Raw genomic sequence first — 22,722 nt, 5'->3', positions numbered from 1 at the left:
ATTGTGGGTGACTATATCAGGGTGAGGGATGGGGTGTTCGAGTGAGATTGTGAGCCAGCCTGTCCTCCCCACTTTGATGTGGACCTTCTCTCATTGGCCTGAGCCATAGACGTTACACAGACAGTTTTTGATATTTTTTTCCTATAGAAATGGTTCCACATATACTATAGCTTCAGTGTGGGAAGAGGGGAGTTCAGGATCCTTTTGTGTTAGCATCTTGAATAGGCAGTGGTCTTGACGGCAGGGTTCTTACCAGGAGGAAATAAATATTTGGGCTCCTGCACAGACCTTGGGAGGAGTCGGGTGAGACAAAGAGGAAACAGATAATGTTGATTCACATTGGCTACTATATTCCGTGCTTGGCATTAGGCTCTTTGCCTTCCTTGTAACTCTTGCAATCATGCGGTAGATGGGTATTATCATTCCCAATTGAGAGTGGAGTATTTTGAGGCTGGAAATGCATAAGTGGCTGGTCACCTGGCCCATGAGGGGCAGCACCAGCCCAGAAAACCAGGTCTATTTCCTGTTAAAGCCTGTGACTTTCTCCCTTGTATCTCTATCAGTGTGATCCCAAATCAGATGAATGTAGGAAATGGACAAACTGGAGTTGGGGGCTGGCAGAACAGAAAACAGACACAGATGCCATCCAGAAGTACACCAAGGTACCATTGCCCCACATTAGTCAGGTTCAGCGAATTTGATTTAGGGGATGAGGTCATGCCCTGCTGCCTGGAGGCGGGGACCTGTGGGGATCCTGCTGACCCATAGCCCACCTTCGCTTGGCGACCACATCTGATTGTTGTCCCTTGCAGATGGTTGAGGCAGTAGCCCTTACAGCTAATTGCCTCCTTGTTTCTGAGGGTCCCCGCAGCACCCAGGGACTGCTTTGTATCTCGGGGCTCCCGGCAGCTGCCATGAGCTCAGAGGTCAGGCGAATGTGGGCCACGGCCATGAGGACACCTGCCTCTTGCATGCAAAGAGGGAACAAATGACAACATTTGTCGCCTTGGATCTGAGCAGCCCAGGCAGCATGTGTGAGGGCCTTACAAGCTCTGTTTTCTTCATGAGCATGGGTCCCTCTTTTCATATCTGGAGCAGGGAACAGATGTTTTATCAAAAGACACATTTAAAATAAAGATAATTATGCAGTAAGAGGCTTAATTACATCAGCTTATTCAGGTCCACTTAATTGCTTGACAGCCCGAGTGCCTCCCACTTACTTGCCGCAGAGGCGCTCATGTTTTGCTGGTTTGTCAAATCCTTTGATGGCTCGAGGAAGATGTTATTGACTTAGCAATTCAGAAAATATCAATTCCTTATATACAGCTGGTAGAGGAAAATGTAAATATTTTTAACAAGCAATAAAGAGTCATCATTTTCCTAAAGGTGGCTTTCCATGTCCTATAAATGATTAATAACCAGAATGACTCAGAGAGGTAAGGCTGAACTAGACATTTCATCTCTACTTGTCTGCTGGCCCTATTTGAAACCTTGCTGTCAAATGAAAATCCCAGAGAGAAGGTGATTTGCTAATTTAAGGAGGCCATTTGAAGCAGGTGACAATGCAATTGACCCCAAATAAATAAATAAGTAAATAAACAAAGGCAGATGTATGGTGCTATTTCCATCTCTCCCAAACTTCAGAGGCGCAGATTAGTTCCATTTCACACTGGTGTCCTAGTCCCCGTGCATCCCTAGCTCACCAGCCTTTTCGGAGCAATCTTTTCTATTCCCGTGCCTCTGTTTTCCCTCACCATTCATTTCTTCCACCAAAGCTTGCATCCTGAGTCCCTGCCTAGCCTGTTTCAGTGTTCAGAAAACAGAAGTCCAAATCGGATTCTTTTTCATTCTTAGCTCCTTAGGTGGTCTGTTGCATTTATGTAAACTCTTCTATCCTGGCTTTCCGGATGTTGCCCCCTCCTGGATTTACCCCTTGAATCCAGCTGAATACCAGCAGGAAACAGATGGTGAGTCTGTACTGAGAGTTTGAAGGGAGTGTAATCGAGGGGCTCTTGACAAAGGCGGGGAAGCCTGCACGGATGGGGCACTAGGCTGGGAAGAGAGATGGGGGAGCCGTGAGCACCTGCAGGGCTGAGAGGCAAGAACAGTTAGCAGAACTGGCACATGAGGAGAGAAGTCCCTCAACAGAAGTGGTCGACTGCGGAGAGAGCTAGCCAACCTGCAACATCCCATTAGGGAGAGAGCTTGGGGGATAAATATTCCAACTTCACTCTCTTCCCACCTCTGATTTCAGCCTGTCTTCCCAGTGGCCACATGGGCCCCATTGCCAGTAGACAAGCGAGCCCATGGAGGCAGCTCATATAGGTGAGCCTCTGGTGTTGGAGCAGGGTGGGAAGTGGATTTGAAGGGCAGAGTACCCACTCCATCCCCATCTCTCTTATATTTTCTTATTAGGATCAGTTACAGGCTCTTCTATCACCATGTCTGTTAAGTCTAATGTTCCCGAAGGCTCTGTCTGCCCCTTTTCTCCTTGTCCTGGACAACCTGACCTAGTTCTTGGCTTCTAATATTTCACTGTGTTGAGAATTTCCAAGTCCCTCTCTCTCCTTTTTTCTCCCAAGCTCCATTGGCTGGATGTGTCCCTATTCAATGACTTGCCTCCCCACGCCACCCTCATTTTAACACGTTCCTCCAGAGCTCCTCTTTCCCCCAGGTGGCCTTCTACTTGAACTCTATCCTGGGTTAATGTTTTCCTCGTGGGCTCCAGGCTAAAATCATCATGCTTATCTTTATTTCATCCTTCTTATCCAGCCATTTGTCTATCAAGTTCTGTAAATTACATCTCTGAATTCTCTCTAATATTCCTTTCCTCCTTTCTGTCACACTGGGCAAGGCCATGGGTCATACTCCCATTTTTTTCCCTGATGTGTACTCTTCTATAATAACTTCCTTGCTTCTCGTCTTTAATTTTTATATGATGTCCTCCATGCTGATTCTCAAGTTATCTTTCTAAAGCAGTGTTCTTTTTGTTAAACTCTTAAGTAAAAGCCTTCCATGTTTTAACGTGACCGGAAGAATAATCTTAGTAGCTCAGGATGGTATCCAGAGCCCATTCCATTGTAATCCCAACCTCATAGCTTAGTGTATATCCTTTTAAGTAATTCATCCTTTCTACCTTCTTTCCTATTATCCGGCTACTCCCCCTGTCTTCGCTCCTCCTTTAAATTCGGATATGCATATGTCAGTGGAAATGAGAGAAAGGGTCCATACAGTACACAGGGATTGAAGAAGATATGGAAATTGGAGTAAGCATGCCAGTGTCAAGGTCCTAGTTTAATTCAGGTGCTGTGGATTGTTGCCATGTGGGACTGGGGATCCTTTGTTTATAGAAGCTTATTTTTTAAGACTACCTGAAAATGTGAATTTTTGTATGAAGCTCCTTTGGGCGTATCTGTAACCCACCAGCAACCATGTGAGTTGATCATGTGTCCGGGATCCACTTCCATTAGAGCCTCTCTAACAGTTTCAGTCCAGTGGAACCCTTGATAGGCATAGCAGGGATCCCCTGAAAAGAACAATTTGGATGTTCCATGTGCTAAGAGAAGGTTCCGGATCCAGCTGCTCATTATCCAGTGGAGGTCAATGGCTGCATCCCATGTGCTGCAGGTAGGAAATAGAACACTATGGTAAAGAAAAAGAAAAAAAAAAAGAAAAGGGTAGTCATCTGATGATTTTCAAATGTTAGAAGCAGAGGCCTGCTCACACTCTTACACCTGAGATATTTGAGGGAGTCCATCAATTTTCCCAACATATGGTGGCAAAAACAATTATTTTTGGAGACGTTTCGTGATCAAGAAAGAATGCAATGAAATGCTGCGTTGTTTTGTTTTGTTTTTGTTTTTGTTTTTTAAGTGGAGTGGTGGATGATTTGCACCTTCTAACAGAATGAGCTTGGATGCATGATTGACCCCAGATTCCCGAATACAAGATACTCCTAATCCACAGCTTTCTTAGCTGGAATATTGCCCATACTGTGAATGAAATCTTGAAGGGGTAGATTTTGTAGACTTTTCTGCCCTGAACTCTGAGTTCTCACAGGGTTACCTGAGTGGAGTTGATCAGCACCTTAACTAGAGAATTAGTCTAGACAAATTTGGGGTAAAAAAACTGTGTGAGAGAACTATCTGACAGTTTTGCAGAGCATTAGAATCTTCTAGTTCTTGGACTTCATGGACCTCTACAAAGCTAGATTTTTGGCTCAGACTCATACCATAGCATTTAACCCTTAGGCTGGTGTGGGTATGTGTGATGTGCCCATACAAAGAACTGTGTGCTGGGTCTTTGTGGGTTCTTGAAAACAGCATGGATCACCGGGAAGGGGCAAAAGTGTCAGTGGTGTGACGAGGCCGGGCTGTAGTGCTTGGGTCAGCTGTCTAAGAAAGAGCCTTCGGGCCACTGGAAAGATAACCAAGGCCATTGGTAGGAGAACCTCCTCTTCCTAACCTCTGTACTCCTCCAGGAGCTCTCACAGTGGACTTGATGTTAGGTCTTACATCTTCTCTCCTCTTGTAGTCCTGTGGATGCATGTACTTTCTTCATGCTCTGAACCTCACTGTGTCTCCATTCTCCCCATGTTCATGATAACTTCAGCAGCCGTTGTCGTGAAGGAAGATTTTCATCTCCTGGAAGCTCCAGGCTTTTTAATCTCACACACTTGCTCCAGCTTTCTACTTTGGATATTGAATACACCGTTCAGATACCTTCATGTCCACAAACGTGTTCGTCATCACTTGTTACAGACTGATACCCTGATGGAACAAAGCAACCAGTCCCTCAGGAATGCTGGAGTCCTATTTAACATGCACAAATCATGGCTACTTCAGACACGCTACAGTCTGCATCGATCAACCTCCGGATTCGTCTACCCGAAGTACAACCAGTTTCACAACTGACTCTTCTCTCATCTCAGGTACTTAGCTGTGGAAGTTCCAGACCACTCAGGACGATTTATATGACATATTCTAGTAATCCTAAGAACCATGTAAAATAGAATCTGCCTGTCACTGAGTCCTAGGAGAAATCATTTAAATAAGATATGGCATCTGAGTTTGTTCTATGCAAATATCTGTGCATACTTAGACTCTAGGGACCAATCCTATAGACCTAATTCTCCCTTCCTTGACTGTCATGAATGAGGCCTTATAAGCTCTTCCACTCCAGATTTCAGCTCCAGGGCTGCAGGAATTGTTTTCTGCTCCAGCCTGGATGGGGCTCTAAAAATATAGCCAGCAGTGCTTTGTATCACACGATAGGAACATGTGGTAGGAAGTGGTGGGCAGGACTTCTAATTCCAGAGTTGTTCTCTTCTTACCCTATGGAGATAATCTCCTTTCCATCCCTCATGGCCCGGTTCAAATGACCACTTGCTTTTGTGAAGTGTTTCTTGACACCCAGCCAGAATTAATGGGTTAGTCTTCTGAGCTTCGTTAGGCATCTACCGCAGGGGAGGGAAAGGATGGTCCCCAAATTATACAGAGATGTCACAATGTGACAGATCGTCTGTGAATAAGAAATATACTACCTCGTTTAATCCTCCCAACCACATTGTCAGTATTTTCATCTCCATCTGCAGGTAAGAGATCTAAGGTTCAAAGAGGTATGAGGACTGGCTGAAGCTCACATAGGTATCGAGTAGGAGAATCTGCGTTTATGGGTCTGTTTCCGAGGAAAAGCCTATGTTTCTCTTTACAGCACACTGTTTGCCAGTTTATTTCATTTCTTATACAGTATAGTCTGTTTGTTACCTCAGAGTTGCTAAGTCAAGTCCTTCAGGGCTGAGGAGGGTAGTACGACCGTGTGGAGTGGCCAAATAGAAATCAGCAAAGAATGCTGGCCAGTGTGCGCTGAGCTGGACGTGTTCATATTAGAGTCGACAAAACAAGCAAACACAGCGGGGCTGTAGACCAAATTTGCCTTCAGGACATGAGTTTGTAAACCCTGGTTAACATCTAATTCCTTGGCTAAAGTAAGATCTTTATGGCTGGACATTTAAAGTCCTCATCTTAGCAAACTCTCGGTATCTTGTCCAGGCCTCTTCACTAGGTGGAAACACAGTAAGTGTCGACTCAGTTAAATGAAGAAATTAAAAACTTGCCTTTAGTCTTCAAATTGGTTTTCTTCTACTTGTATTTCTATGCAAGTATATCCATACCAGGATAATTTAAAACTATCAAATGGTTTAGTTAAAATGAATTCCAACCCCCAACCCCCAACTGCCTGTCTAGAATTTTGAAGGGAACATTTTGACACCAAGTCCAGAAATTATGGATTGGGTTGATTCCTTATTGTGGGCCTCAAAAATCACAAAAGAAGTGTTTGAGTTCTCAGTGGCTCTGAATTTAGGGGCTGCTCAAAAGGATACAGTGGTTTTACCCCTGAATGTATTTTGTTTATTTTCTACAAGTTCTGTTTAAAATGAGGTTATTACACAGTGAGACCTTGTATGGAACTGAGGTATGGAGTAAACCTGTGGGAACAATGGCTCTGGCCAGTTCCTCATTCTGTAAGTTACCCATCCCCACCAGCCAATACATCAATCTAATTGGCCTTGAGGAAAACTTTGGTATGTGGTTTTCAGAAAATGAAAGAGAATTGCTCCGAGGAAGCCAAGATCCAAAAAGCTCTGTCAATTACTGTTGGTTTTTTGACAGGGAAGATTTATGGGTGATCTTATTTTATAAAAATTATGAAGCCTCTGAACTAAAAATAGGTTCCTAGACCCAAACTAGAGGGTGAAGAGATTATTTTATCCTTCAGGAATTTGTTTCCCTTCATGTTCTACTGCTTTAGACTTTGTATGAATTTACACACACTAATTTTCTCAGTATGAAGTGCAAGGTTGTGCTTAAATGAGAAGTCCCTACTTAATATGAAGTTACCAGATTTCTCTTAAAGGAGAAGGGTAATTGTCCTATAATGATTTTAAACTCATGCTCAAGGGGAAGAGTCATTTCAAGCAAATACTGATAAATCTTGGAACTCTTTCCAAGAAACTTTGAGGTTTCAACATCATTTATTATTCTGTGGCTACATGAACTATTTTTTAAGGATAGCCACAAGGATTAACCATGTGCAATTAGAAATCTTAAAACTGTTTTCCCTATGTTTATTTAAATGTATTTAGCACATGCTTTGAATTAAACTTTGTACTACTTCCCCAGATTTCTTCAGAGAAACTTATTCTTAGACATATATAGCATACCGATACATAAGACATTCTAAGTGGCTAACATTTACTGCCTAGTTTGACATTGCAACTTTTTAGCTTACATCTTGGGACTTTCTGAGAGAATCAAAAACATGTCTCCATGTCTTTCAGCAGTATTTGAGATGTTCTGACTTTGCGATTGATCCTTGGATTTTGATTCCCCAACTTTTACCCCATATCCTGACTCTAAAACCTATACCTCTCTGTACCTTATTCTCTCATTGTACTTGCATTACACTTTTTGGTGGTTAATTTAATACTGTGTTTGGATAATTATAACCATGTAAATCTGTAATTAGGTAAATATGTAAATATGACCATATATACAATGAATTTTATATTACATTTAATATTTTTGAAATCCTTTTTATGTTTCCTGAAATACTCATTTGACTGTTTTAAGCTGGTCATGCACTGTGCAGCCCATTCTTTGCTTATTTACATTTGGCCACTCCACACTATTATATTACCCACCTAATCCATAAAGAAGTTTTTTTGTGTGTGTGTGTTTGGTCCTGTAATCCATACTAGCACTTTTTGAAAGAGCTTTAAAACTTCTTTCAATCTACTCTAACACATGAAGTTGTCTATCAATTATTTTCCCCCCTCTTAGAAATTCCCTCCTGAAACCATCGGTTATCTTTCTCTACCCATTGCACAGCTGTTTTCTTGAAACTTCTGCCCTAGGAAGTGATAGATTACAAACCTGCCCAGTATCCTTTACCCTTTCCTGAATCTACTCCTCTTGCAATGTGTCTTTGCAGCTTCTCCCATCCAGCAGCAGTATTTTTGTCCCTTCTCTTGAATCTCAGCTGGCCTTGTGACTTGCTTTACCTGGTAGAATACAATGGAAATGACAGTGTCCTTCTTCCTCTAGGCACACTTTATCTCCTGCTGCCCGCATGACAAAACCCCAGCCTAGTTGGAGGACGTGCGACTCTGTGAACGTAGATGGCCCACCTTGCTTGGACTGTTCTACATGAAATCATCCATAGATGACCCAGAAGTTGACTACAGGTACAGGAAACCATCCAGGACCAAAAGTCAGCTAAGCCTACTTCATCTTGTCAGCCTGCAGAATCTTGAGCAAAATAAATAGTTACCGTGCCACGTAACTAGTTTTGGGGTTGTTCTGTAAACTCAGATGCACCTGATTTCAGGAGAAGGTGTCAGATGAATTTATGGGAGGAGGAAAGACAGCATCTTAAAGATATGGTTATGGTATTGGTGCTCACTAGGCTCTAGGAACTGAAGATTCTGAAGTATGAGCAGCAGCTCTAGTTCAAAAATATGTTGAAAGTTTTTTTTTTTTTTTTTTTTTTAAGAATGAGATATAATTCATTTACCATAAAATTTACCTTTAAAGTATACAATCCAGTGGATTTTGGTATATTCACAGGACTGTGCAACCATCACCACTATGTAATTCCAGAGCATTTTAATCACCCCTGAGAGAATCCTATACCCATTGACTCTCTATTCCTCTCTCCTCTTAAACCCTAGGAACCACTCATGTACTACTGGTCTCTCCGGATTTGCCTATTCTGAACATTTATATAAAGGAATCATATAATAAGTGGCCTTCTGTGTTTGACTTATTTTGTTTGGCACATAGTCTTAGCTTTTATATTTAGATCTTTGATCCATTTTGAGTCAACATTTGTGTATGGTGTGAGGTAAGGGGTCTCACTTGATTCTTTTGCAAGTAGATAACCAGATGAGAGTACTTTTCTAGCTGAGTATATTCAGTGGGGAGGTGAAATTCTTCCCTAAGAAATTCTAGTACAAGAGGCAAAGATAGCAGGCCAAGCTCAGAAGTGCTTTCTAATAAGAAATGGGGAGTGTGGGGCACCTGGGTGGCTCAGTGGGTTAAGCCGCTGCCTTCGGCTCAGGTCATGATCTCAGGATTCTGGGATCGAGTCCCGCATCGGGATCTCGGCTCAGCAGGGAGCCTGCTTCCCTCTCTCTCTCTCTGCCTGCCTCTCTGTCTGCTGTGAACTCTCTCTGTCAAATAAATAAATAAAATCTTAAAAAAAAAAAAAAGAAAAAAAAAGAAATGGGGAGTGTGTATGAGGAGACAGACCTGACTCTCAGACAGAAGGCAAAAGGACAAGTGAAACTAAGTACTTAGGTACAATGGGTACAAAAGATTGACATCTAAAATAATACCTGGTGATTGGTTTCCCATCATTTTAAATTCCCTAACTTTGTAATTAAGCAATAGTATCTCAGATGTACTCTGAGAAATGAGACATTAAGAGAGATCTTTACAGAGATGACAGAGATGGTCAATGAACAGTCCCAAATAAATATTTTACTGGGAAGTACTACCCAATTGATTGTACATTCACAGTTGTTATGTTTGGGATAGCAAGCATGAACTGAGAGCATGTGGTGATGGTGAACTTAACTATCTACTCTCCCACTGTTAGACATCATTGAATTTTTGCTCTGTGACCTTCAGTACCTCTTAAAATGGGTTGTCAGACTATACTTTTGCCTGCAGTAACTGTTCTAGAGGCTAGAAATCATCTTATTTTCTCAATTTGGTGGTTGTGGAGTCAGGATTATAATTATCTTCTGTATCACGTTAAATGTTCTGTATCTTAGGAAAGAGATTGTGATCCTTCAATTTATAGTATGAAATATATGTCTGACCTTCATCCCTGTTTTGGCACAGAGCTCATAAAACTCTTGAAATTTCCTAAGTGATGAAAGCAATAAAGTTGTCTTCTGTTATATTAATGAGATGACTTTGGAAAGCACTGAAGTCTGGAGGCTGGTTGCCAGTGGAGCCAACCACATGATGAGAGGATTGGAACCTTGAGTCCCTCCCCCTGACCTTTGGGGAGGGAAGAGGAGCTAGAGGTTGAATCAATTGCCAGTGAGCAATAATTTAATTGATCCTGCCTATGTAATGAAGCCTCCATAAAACACCAAAAGGGGGGGGTTGAGAGAGCTTCCAGGTTGGTGAACATGAGGCGATTGGGAGAGACTGTCATGTACACAGAGGGCATGGAATCTTTGGGTTCTTTCCCACTACCTTGTTGTATGCATCTCTTCTATCTGACTGTTCCTGAGGTACACGCTTTCATATCCTTTGCAATAAATTGGTAATCTAGTGAGTAAATGAATTTCCTGAGTTCTTTGAACTGCTCTAGTAAATGAACTGAACCGAAGGAAAGGTCATAGGAACCTGTGGTTTATAGCCAATCAGGTGGAAGTGCAGGTAACACAACCTGGACTTGTTATTGGCATCTGAAGTGGAGGGTGGTCTTATGAGAACTGTGGAATCTGCTGCTGTCTCTTGGTAGATAGCATTAGAATTGAGTTGAGTTGCAGGACACCCAACTGATGCTCTCTCTATATTAGGCTTGCATTCAGAATCTGTAGGATAGAGTCAGAGACTTGGCACTGAACCAATACCTCTTGTGATATATAGAAGAAACTGTACCCAATACAAAGAGAAACATCACAAGATGAAGGTGCTGAAGGAAATAATTTCCTGAAGCATCAAGAACTTCTCTACCTGAAAGATGAAAGAATCCTAAATTAGAGAGGATGAAATTTGAACTTTATGAATTTCAGAGAGGACTGTTAACTCACTAGGTTAAAAAACAACAACAACAACAAAAAAACCCCTGATTTTTAAACTTCATGCTTTGAACTTCAGCCTGCCAAAAATTTTTATGCACAAGGACAAAATAACTTGATTTGGACTTTAATATATTTGCAATGTAATGCTTTTGAATTGTGATGTGATAATAGGAAGGTATATCTATGTGGTTGACATTTTATTATTGGTGTTTCTTTATGCATTTTTTATTGGACATTTTCACATTATTGCTTAATGTTATTACTAACTCTCTCATATATTATGTCAGACACAGTGTCTGGACATTATTTAGGGTGAGAAATAGAACAGTAAATAGGTTTTGAGCTTTGGATGCTAAGAGGATTTGAAGATAATTACTACATTAGTGAAACTCATTTTAAAGTGTTCTTGGGGGGATCGGTATTGCTCCTCAGTGGTCTCAGGAGTTTACCCAAATGTGAATGGTGTTGGGGGAATGACCTCATGAAGTTGATTCTGGTGTAGTGATGTGTATCTTCTTTTATTCCCAGTGTGGCGGTCCCCCACACTTCTCCTCTACTTTGAACTGACCATATCATAGTTAAGCACAATGTATTAAGGAAAAATCCCAGTGGTAAGAAGTTTTATGGAGAAATCGTTCTTTGCCATTCCAGATGTTCTGTCCATGTGGGTGAGATCTCCTGTAGTATAATCCCTGCCCTCTTTTATCCCTTTTCATTCCACAAAAAGAGTACCAAATTTTTCATTTTGTGGTGCTTGGTTTCTTAACGGGAACATCCAAAAAGTCAGCATTGCAAGAACATCAGGCAGAAGCTGTAAGGTTTATGATAAAGTAGCCTCAGAGGTCCCAGAATGTCATGTCTGTTATATTATATTAATAAAACAAATCACTAAAGTCAGTCTGGGTTCCAGCGGGAGGAAAATAAGATTGCATCTTTTGATGTAAGGAGCGGCATGCTTGTCTAGGCAATGTAGGATTGATGGCAGCCATCTCTGGAGATTTTCTACCATACATGTTCTACCTTTTTCTATTGTTTTGCTTCCAACCTGTCTGTGTTTTGTGATTAAAATGTTTCTTATAAACTACCTAAAGTTGGGTCTTAATTTTTTAATCTAATCTAATGATTTTTGTCTTTTAATAAGTATGTTTAGTTCATTTACATTTAATATAATTATTGACATAGTTGTATTTAAATTTCCCATGTGACTGTTTTTCTTTTTAATCCATTTGTTCTGTTTTCTGCTCTTCTTCTTTTCCTGTCTTCTCTTGAGTGATTTGCATTTATCTTATTCTATTTTGCCCTATGTGTTGTTTGTATAATCTCTTATGTTAAATTTGCTTTTAGTAATTGCTTTTGAGTGTATAGTATGAATTATTAAGTTGTCATCTACTTCAGTGAACAGTGTAGGAACCTTAAAATAAGGCAATTCCCTTGATCCCACCCCACACTGTTTTCTTCTCATTTCATATGCCATAATCATTGTTAGTATTTTTGCTAGTAAATACAAAATTTTACAAAATCACATATTTATGTTTGTGTATGTGTATATATGTAACTTAATATATAATATCATGTAATATAAAGAAATCATGTATGTATACAGTACATATTATATAAAACAAATATCTATGTGTGTATATAAACACACATACCTATAGTAAATGGATAGTTACCATCTCAAGGAGTATCTCTTTCTGATCAACTTCCCTGCCCCTCATCGTTAAGTCCACTACTCCTCAGCACTTGGTGAAGATATGTGGAAAAGAGGAGTGGTTAGAGACCTTTGTGGCTTGTTGAGGCTCCTTTGCATTGTAATCTGTCTTGCTTCTTGCATGAGGCTATTAAAAGGTCTTTATAATTTTGGCCACTAGTCTCTAAGTGGATTCCTCCTCCCACTGTGGTTCTGCCAGGTAGGAGAGGAATGCTTAATCTTTTTCCTCCTACAATAGGTTCCTTGCTTCGGATTTGAATCCATTTGGATTTCTTTGTGTTTTCTTCTAATGGGTTTTTGTTTTTAAGGTTTTTATTTATTTGGCAGAGAGAGATATCACAAGTAGGCAGAGAGGCAGGCAGAGAGAAGGGGAAGCAGGCTCCCTGGTGAGTAGAGAGCCCAAGGCAGGGCTCGATCCCAGGACCCTGAGATCATGACCTGAGCTGAAGGCAGAGGCTTAACCCATTGAGCCACCCAGGTGCCCCCTTCTAATGGATTTTTTAAAGACTCTGATTCTGGAAATTTTTCAATCCCTTGTTACTATTAGGGTAGGAATTGTTGTGTTTTGTTCCTTTTTTTTTTTAATTTGAGAGAGAGAGAGACATACTATGAGTGGGGGGAGGAGAGAGAGAATCTCAAGCAGACTCTCCACTGAGTGTGAAGCTTGAATTCAGAGCGCAGTTCTACAACCCCTGAGATCATAACCTGAGCCGAAACCAAGAGTAGGAAGCTTAAATGACTGAGCCACCTTTCTTGTTCCTTTCTACATATGAATTAGAGTAGCATTTTCCAAATTCTTTAGAATAAGAGACTTCACATTTAGGGTTCCTTCACTCTCAAAGGCTTTTATTCTTCAATTTGTCTTATTCCTATTTATCCTTTGGGTTTCAGTTTAAAAATAATTTGCTCATGAGAGACTTCCTCTCATCAGCTTTTTATTTCTCTTCTAATTGTAAATCATTTTCTCTGTGAGATTCTCAGTAGTTGTCATAGTGATGAGATTAAGCCTCTGTAATTAATGTGCCTATTGTAACCCACCAAAATAAGGATGGAATGGAGGAGAAAGATTTTCAGGACAGTAGTTTTCTGCTTTATCTGCTTTGCATTTCTTTTGTTTTCTTCTATCAGTGACCCCTGTTTATATGGAGAGATGATTGTCCCAGGTTCTGGGTAGACCTCTGAGGCTGTTACTCTATGGTGACTGAGCCGGTGGGCAAAGTGATCTAGGCTGAACCAACCAAATACTCTTACTCCTAGTACAGTACTGATAGTTGTCAGGATCCCTCAATTGTAAGCAACAGTATCCCAACTTAAAATGACCGATACAGGGATTTCATTTGTTTATGTAACTGAGAAATTTAAGGAGCCTGTTTCAAAAATTGAATAACAAGCATTTTTTTTTTCACCATGCTTCATTTCACTGGCTAATGAAAAGGAAAAATGTTAACTTTCAGTTCTTGCATTATTTTAAACATTATATTATCTCATAGGTTTTGTATGGGCAGATAGGTCAACGGATCTGGTTTTGTTCCTAATTCTTCGACAGGATGCCGATATCAGTATCTTACACTTGAATGGTTGTATACCTTCATTTTGGAGATAATATCTTATATGTTAGGGGAGAAATACCAGAACCACTGCAGTTCACTAATAAAAGCCAGGTTATTATGAAGACAGTATATTGGTGGCAATAATGGTTTCTTCCATTTGCTTGCAGTGGGTGTAGTTTTCTGGAGAAGCGTCAACTTAATGCAGACTGTAGTAGGCTCTGTCTCTGTGCCTTCCTCTCTTTTCACTTCCCCCTTCTTGATCTCTCCTCTCTTTCCTCTCCCTTATTCCTTTCCTTCCTTTGTATTCTTCCTATCTCCATCTCTTCTCACTTCCATCCCCCTTTGTCACACTTTCATTAGAATCATATAAAGGAGTTGGTAAACCTACATAAAATGACAATTTACTATGACAGGGTAGGCCAGTGAAGAATCTCTGAAATGTTAGAGCCTCTTGTGGGGGGTGGGCCAGTTTCTATTACAGTCATTTAGTGGAAGAGAATTCCCCTGGATGAGGATCTGGCTAAGCCTGATAGGCTCCGGGGCAGGGTTACTACCTCTCCAGGGCTTTCCAGTTGGTGGGTTGTGATGATAAAACCAGCTCTGAGTACAGGAGATTTTCATTTGATGAGTGGTCTGAAAATCCACTTAGTGGTTATAAAATATTTGCTGCTGAAAGCCACAGAGCATTGATAAACAGATCCTGGACAGTTGAGTTATTGCAATCTACTTAACATGAGGAGAACAAATTATGAGTCAAACGTTCCTGTTTAATAACCTGACTCAGGGCAGAGGGCTGCTCGAGGCTGGCTTTAACCCTGAGTACACGGTGTCTGGCCAAGATCCAGGAATGGGCCATGCAGGCACAAAGCCATTCAGGTGGGTTTACTATTAGAACTAAGTTACATGGAAAGGAAATTTTAAAAGGCCCATCTGCTAAAGGAAATAAACAATTAATAAAACTGCTATATGGTATGGAATTTACTAGCTAGGCTCCCTCTGTGGTTTACATTTTGTCTTCCTTAGTTGATGGGTATATTTACCCTTATTAAGTCTTGTCTTCAGCACAGTACTGTCTTCCTTCATATCCTTGGGGGAAGGGAAGAGGTATTTGTCTGTTCTCTATTAGTCATTTGAACTTAGGTCAACCATCTCAGCCCGAGTACTAGAAATACTCTTCATGGAAATTTGACTCCCTTTCTGTATTTCCAAGATTATGCTTTTCTTTAACATGTGCAGAAAGGGACGACTTCCTCTCCCTCAAGGGAACTACATGAGGAATACGTCTCATGGGGAGGGACTTTTAAAATTAAATGAATTGAAAACAATGGTGGTTTCTTAATGGGCAGCTGCACGTGCATTTGAGGGTAGGTGTGGAAGATCCCGTTTGAGGGTAAGGGAAAGCATTGTTGGAGGACCATGAGCAGGTGTTGTTGCTCCTAATTTGAATGCTATTCTGAGACTTTTACTTATTCAAGGCTCTGGGGTGGTCCTTGAGTCTCAGCCCAGTTGGGATGTCACTTTCTGTCCTGCACCTCCATCTCATTCACTAGCATCCTTGCACACTCTCTTCTGTCTCCCGCAGCAGCAAGCACACGTCTGCACACCCACGCATGCACATGCACTTTGGACTGGGGCGCTGGGTACTCTGACACTTTGCCCCTATAAGCTAGTTTTCATTCCTTCTTTTTGACCACAAACAGGAGTAGCTGCTGGAAGTCTACCTGCGCAGTCCAGAGTCTGTGCAAACAGGAAACTGGAAGTAGAGGCGTGCAAAGTAGCGAGAAAAAAATACACAGAATCACATTAAACTCCACAGTATTTTTCTGGCTCTTGGCCTACTCCCAGGAATTTCAAATTGGTTTTCCTGAGCCAAGAATTTCCTTAAATCAAATGTACCATGGTAGGAAGGCTTTTTAAGACCTCTTCACCTTCAAGGGCAAACCTCAGAATGGGGCTCTAGAAAGCAGTCTAGAGTCAGCATGCCACTTAAACTATGATTAGTAGAGCATAGCAGCACACTAGAGATTGCTGCATTTGTGAACCTCCTGTTCTTCAGTTCTTGATTGTCAGCCAAGCCCCAAATCAGTCCCAAAGAATCAGAACTCAGATAATAATGAGAAAATGGACTTGGCATGCCAAAACTCAGGAAACCATCATGTTCTCCATATGGTGACTTCAGGCCACATAAAACCAGGCCTGCTGGCCCCATCTCTAGAAAAGTTTTCTGGGTCCCTATACATAGAGCTTCCCTCTTTCTTAGGTTGGACTTATGCATAAATGGGGGACTGATTTTGTTAGCTTCTCATAGGGAGTATAACCTGCTGCTTCTCTCCAAATAGCTGGTTCTTGCAATCGGCTAGGATATTTTGCAGGGAAGGGCTAATCTTTAGTAGTACCAGCTACCAAGCTTAACTCCTGTTCAGTGTTGACATGAGGCAGACTTGTTTTTTTTTTTTTTTTCTTTGCATTGAAATATAGCCGGATGCCTTGCTTGACAAGCTACTGTAAAATGTTCAGAGATTTCTCTTATTTTGAGGCTGTACTTTCTTGGGTCTGCACCCAAACGGGGTGGCGAATGGACACCATTGCCACTCTGCCTCCCTTCCTAGCCGGGTGGGCATTTCCTACTGCTGCATGTTAAGGAGAATTGGTGGTAAATCCGTGCTCATTTTCCATTTTCTTCTTATTGATGGAAATGCTGTAGGAAAACAGCTCATCTCTCAAGCTCCTGGAGCCCCGCAGGACTGTAAGCTGCATACAATAAAAGTTGTTTTGACAGCAAACTGACCAAACATGACAATGGACAGAGGGAGATGACGGGAAGGCGGGGAGAGAGTGTACATGCTTGTCTGTTTGGAACTGAGGTGCACTCTCTCTTTTTTCTTTGTTAAATTACTTTTTCATATGAAGGACACAAAGGGAACGGCCCCTACTGGCAGCCAGAAGGCAGAAAACAAACCCTTTGAAATTTCTAATTTGTTTATAGATGGTCCTCCAGGAGCCGACTGGAAAATAATTTTGTCTGCCAGAGACAGTGAACAGCTACCCGAGGGTGTTGTGAAAAAAAAATGACTCTCTCGTTTGGGTCCTTGAATGTCTTATTGTTCAGCACTCAGCAGTTGTTCTGAAATTACTCATCTGGCAGAGAAAGAAAATGAAAGAAAATTCCTGCTTCTGCTCTCTGGCCTGAGTTTTTAGGAAAGTTATTCTTTAAAAAGGGTTTTTGTTTTTGTTTTTGGCTTGAAACTGTGTGTCAGTTTTGGAGTCACACAAAGGTTTGTTAATTGTGTCCCCCAACATGTCTTTCCCTGTCTGCGGAGGATTTTTACTGTGGATCTGGGAAGTGACATCACAGATCAGTCACTTCACGCTGTTCGGAGATGCTGTGCTTTCTCTCTGAGAGGCTAACAAATCAAACTGCTTTCCGGATCGTTCCACGGGTTCTACAGATCTTTCATTTTGCAAGCCTCATCTTCGGGTGTTTTTGACTGTGGGTGGAGTATCGGTTTGGAGATAGTGCGTCTCTGTTCTCTAATAAAAGAGAGTTTCTAGAAGTTTCTCCCTCCATTTTGCTGCTGGTGAAATGGGCTTTTAATGGTGATGTTGTAGATATACCCTTCCACCTGATGTAGGTGAGCAGCAGTGTTTTCACAGAAACTTAGATCGCTGACGTGGATGATAATATCTCCTACAGTCCTTTCATGGTATAGATGAGGAAACGGAGACCCAGTGATTGGCTGAAGGAGGCATAGTTGTTGGGGCAGAGTTAGGGTTAGAATTTAGGCCTCAACTCCTAGCCCATCCACTGCTGCTTCTATTTCTCATTCTTTCATGGTGGGGGGGGGGTAATTTTAAGTAATATGTCCATTTTGCATGAATTTCTTTACATTAATAGATGTGACTCTTTCTTGGAAGTCCAGTAGAGAGCTAGGTATTCGACCCCTGAAGCCGGGACAGCAATCCCAGTGGGTCCATCCCCGTACCTCTCTGCGCTCGTGCTGTTTAGCGTTTGTAAAGTGCTGGATGGTATGAAGACCATTAGACACTTTCTTAAGATCTCCCACTTCTCCTGGGCTCCCAGTGTCCCATCGTTATCCTTCTCTGTGTTCCTAATGTGTTCCTCTTCCTCCAACTTCCAGTCCCCTTCAACTTCCTGTTAACTCTCATTGGAGGACCTTCCTGTGCCTTTTACAGAGGAAACCGGAAGCCATCACCCAGGTCTCCCTCCTCTACGCTCACACTTGCTTCTCTGCTCGTTTTGCTCTCCCCCTCTTTCTGTGCAATATGTGTCCCATCTCCCAAATGGAATCCCCGCCCTGTGTGCCCAGAGTTTGCCCTTTTCCGCAGCTCTCCATCTATTCGTTTGGCTCCTCCTTCTTCACATCTTGAACTTTGTTCCATTTGGCAATTTCTTTCCAATCTATGCTTGACCCCTTCCCACTGATGCCGTATCTCCCTTTGATGAATGACTTTCCTTTTTCTTTTTTCTTAACGGCAAATCTTCCTGAAATAAGTCTGCATTGATGGTCTTTCCCTCCCTCCCTTCCTTCCTTCCTTCCCCTCCTCTTATTCTTCCATCTAAAGTGATCTGCATGTTACTCCTGCTACCCTTCTGAACCTACTCTTGCGGGTCACACGAGATAAGCTTGTTTCAAAATTCATTGGATAGACACTTTCTAGGTATAATCTTATTTAACCCATGGGCAGCATTTGATACTGATGATAACTTCGTTTATCTGTAAACAGTCTTCCTGTTGACATCCATAGCATCATAGACTCCTGGTTTCCCCATCATTCTCTGCCCACTTCCTCTTGGAATTTTTTTTTTTTTTTGCATTTTTTTTTTTCATCAGCCTAGGTCTTTAGGATTGGTCCTGGTTGATTCTCCCCTCAATGTGTGATCCCATCCATTTCAGTGTGTTTAATTTTCCATCGCTATTCGCACAACTTCCAAATCTTTGTTTCCAACATACGTTTCTTTTCTGGACTTCACACCCACTTACCCAATTGCCTACTAGGTATCTCTGTCCAGATGCTAAACAGACAGCTCCACCTCATGACAGAGAAAATTACCTTTTGTTCCAAACCTGCTCTTTCTCACATGTTAGTTATGTTAGCAAATGATACCACAGTCCAGGCTAGGAACTTGAGGTTCTTCCTCAATCCCTTTTCATGGCCTGTCATTCTCATCCAGTGTCTCAATGACATTTTCACACAACCCTAAATATTGCTCACATCTATCCAGTTTTCAGTCTACCTTAGTCCCAGCCACTGTTCTCTCATGCTTGGATTACTCCGCATACTTCTAACCTGTCTGTTTTTATCCTGGTAGTGTTTGCAGTGCACTGTCTATACCACAGCCAAATAGATAATCCTAAAACAAAAATCTACCCAAGTCATTCTCTTGTGCCACATTTCTCAGTCTCAATGTCTGCTGTGTAAAAAAAGGAAAAAAAGCAATAGTTTGATTTTATTTGAGTTATATATAGTCTGGCCTCTTCCTATCCATTCTTCCTCATCTTGCCTGTTTTCTTTACTTGTACTGTTGAGGATAGTAAACTTATTTCATTTCCACCAATATGCCATGCTTTTTCTGTCTCTTTCAAGTGTTTACTGAGCATTTACTATGTGCTAAGCACCATGCAAGGTACTTGTAGGTCCTTCACAGGTACCTTCACTGTTGACTCTGATTTTATTCTTTTTTCCATGCTCCTTTTAATGTAGCTGAATCTCGCTCATTAGCCAGTCTTCTCCGATATCCATCATACTAAAGGTTCCTGCTGCAAGCTTCTAGGGTGGTTTGAGTGTCTTCTAGACAGTGCTTACTGCTTTCTTTTATAATTGTTTTTTTAATTACTATTCTTTGACACTAGATTGTATGGCTTTAAGGGTACATACCATTATCTGCATTGTTCACTCTGTCTCTATTGTTTAGAACAAAGGAGAGGTTAATCAGTATTTTCTGAATGAATAGATGAGTGGATATTTTTAAAGTTTGGAAAAAGAATGTGCATTGTTAAAAAAAAAAAAAAGAATATGCCTTGTATGTTCAACTAATAACAATAAAACACATACTTAACACTCAAAGAGTTAAGTTAGATTTAAATGTCATCCTTTCATTCCAGCCAGTTTTAGAACATAGCATAATAGAAAAGTGAGATTAAATAATTTGTTGGCCTGGCATACTTACTAATGTCTATGGAGGTTCCCAAATAAGCCCCACATTGACATCATCCAGGGAGGGCCACGAAGGTGCCCACCTTCTGATTCTCTAGCACCAGGACCTGGAGACTCAGGGAATTAACCTTACGTGGGTATGATGTCCAGCTTCTCCCTTGGGTATGTGGGAACAGAGAGAATGGGAAAAGAAAAGAGAAAAATAGAAAGGGATCATAGATAAATTTAGTGATTGTAGGAGTTCTGCAAACTGCATGCTTTCAATCCTGAGCTTTCTTTCAAAGCCTAATGGGAGTCGCACATCCAACCTGTGACAAAAGATAAAGTGACATCCGTGGCAAGTTTGCTCAATGCAAGGAGTTCTTATTAGTATAAAATCACCTAGAGGAACAAGAATAAAGAGTGACAGAGAATGACTTTATAACAGTACAAAGTTAATGAGCACAGGAATAAAGGGCCCAGGGCTAAAAAGGCAAATCTTAATATTTGTGTAAGGAATAGCATGGTGATCATTAATAAGACCAATAATGCATCATTAATGGGATCAGAGCTAGCAAAGTAGCAAAGATTCCAACATGATTATTCTATTAGGTTATTTATAATCTGTGGTTATTATTAAAAAATATCCCCTGGAAATATTCACATAGCAAATCTAATGGCAGGTCAGATTTAATAAAAGCTATACTATTTATTGGGTTTTACCATATGTGGTAAACTTTGCTAAGACCTTATAAACATTATTAAATTTAGTCTTCATGTCAAACATGAAGTAGATGATGTTTTTTCCCATTTCATGCACTGACTGTCGTCCGTAGGTAGGCCTGGAGTTTATGAATCCACAGCCCATCTTCTGAATAGCTATGCTATCCAGCTTTTCTCCCTCTCTAGACTTTGGAAAAGTCCTTTACTCAATGTGACAGATACAAGGGTGACTTGGGGTAGATGTGAAGATGAGGAAAGCGACTGGAAACTGAACCCCCCCCTTTTTCTAAAAAATTAAAGATTTTATATATTTTTTTGAGAGAGAGTGAGAGACTCTACAAGCAGGGAGAGGGGCAGAAGGAAAAGCAGACTCCCCGAGTACAGAGCCTGATGCAGAGCTCAATCCCGGGACTGAGCCAAAATTAAAAGTTGGTTGTTGAACCAGCTAAGCCACCCAGGCACCCCTAGAAAATGAACTCTTAAGTTTCCTTTCTACTCTAAGTTTCGAGTTAACAGTTGGAATGATTTGATGTGCTTTGATGGACCACTTATGCAGAAGTGTTATCTGCCATTTATATCACCTCTTAAAAGGGTGGGTGTGGAGGGCGGCAGTGTTACTAGGACACCCCTGTTAGTATGTCTTAAATAATACTTTAAGCTAGCAATTAGAAAATATGTATGCAGAGAGCGCTATGTGTCTAATTTTCACACAGACATTGGGACATTGTTTAAAACAATATCAAGTCCAGTAAGAGTCCTAGACATAAACAAAATGAAAGGCAAAGAAATAAGGACTATACTTGATATCACAGTGAGAATTTATTATGCTGGCTCTCCCATCATCGGTTCCCTTTTCTCTGGTGTCACAAATTCTCTTTGTGGTAGAAAATGGATTCTGACCATGACCTGGATCTCAAATTCAGGGTCAAGCATGAGATTTAGGCAATCAGGGAGAAAGCATTCCATTCCACCACCTCTTGCCACATCTTGGATTTCTTCAGGAATGAGCATGTGACTCAAATCAGTCACATTCTTTGCCAGGGGTCTGAGTCATGAGTTCAGTGGCACAGGACAGATAACACAAGTTGTTTCCCTCTGATGGCAACCTTCTGGAACGATGGCTCATTTACTCCCCACCATCAGGATTCATACAACTACCCCGTTTCTGTGCTTCATGAGGCCTGATGGTCCAGTTCTTCTTTCAAGTCTTTGTGGGACTTTGAGGTCATCCATGAATTTCTCTTGTATACTTGTATCTTTTGTTGTTATTGTTGTTGTTTTTCGTTAGCTCAAGTCTGCTTCTGTTGCTTGTAATCATAAACCCCCCAACTGATGAAGACCAAGAAATTGGTGTCAGGAGTAGGGCATAGCAGATAACCAAAGCTAAAAGAAGGAACTGGCTGAGTCATGGTAGAGTGTGGGACAGTGAAGATTCTCGTACCTCTGACCAAGAACGTGACAATACTTGTTAAGGCTGCAAAGCAGCCTTTTATGATGTCTTTGTTTCTTTCTTGATACAAGAATATGCCTACAAAATGTAATTTTGGAAGGTTTTATGGAAAAACCTGAGAATCTTGGAGTTTTTTTTTTTTACTTTTAAGAAATTAGTGGGGCACCTAACTGACTCAGTGGGTTAAAGCCTCTGCCTTCAGCTCTGGTCATGATCCCAGGGTCCTGGGATCAAGCCCCACATCGGGCTCTCTGCCCAGCAGGGAGCCTGTTTCCTCCTCTCTCTCTGCCTGCCTCTCTGCCTACTT

The sequence above is a fragment of the Mustela putorius genome, unplaced genomic scaffold (assembly GCF_011764305.1).
Source record: "Mustela putorius furo isolate JIRA1106 unplaced genomic scaffold, ASM1176430v1.1 tig00001059_pilon_pilon_pilon, whole genome shotgun sequence".
NCBI lineage: Eukaryota > Metazoa > Chordata > Mammalia > Carnivora > Mustelidae > Mustela > Mustela putorius.
The sequence above is the reverse complement of the archived record's forward strand: the minus strand, read 5'-3'. Positions refer to the sequence as shown.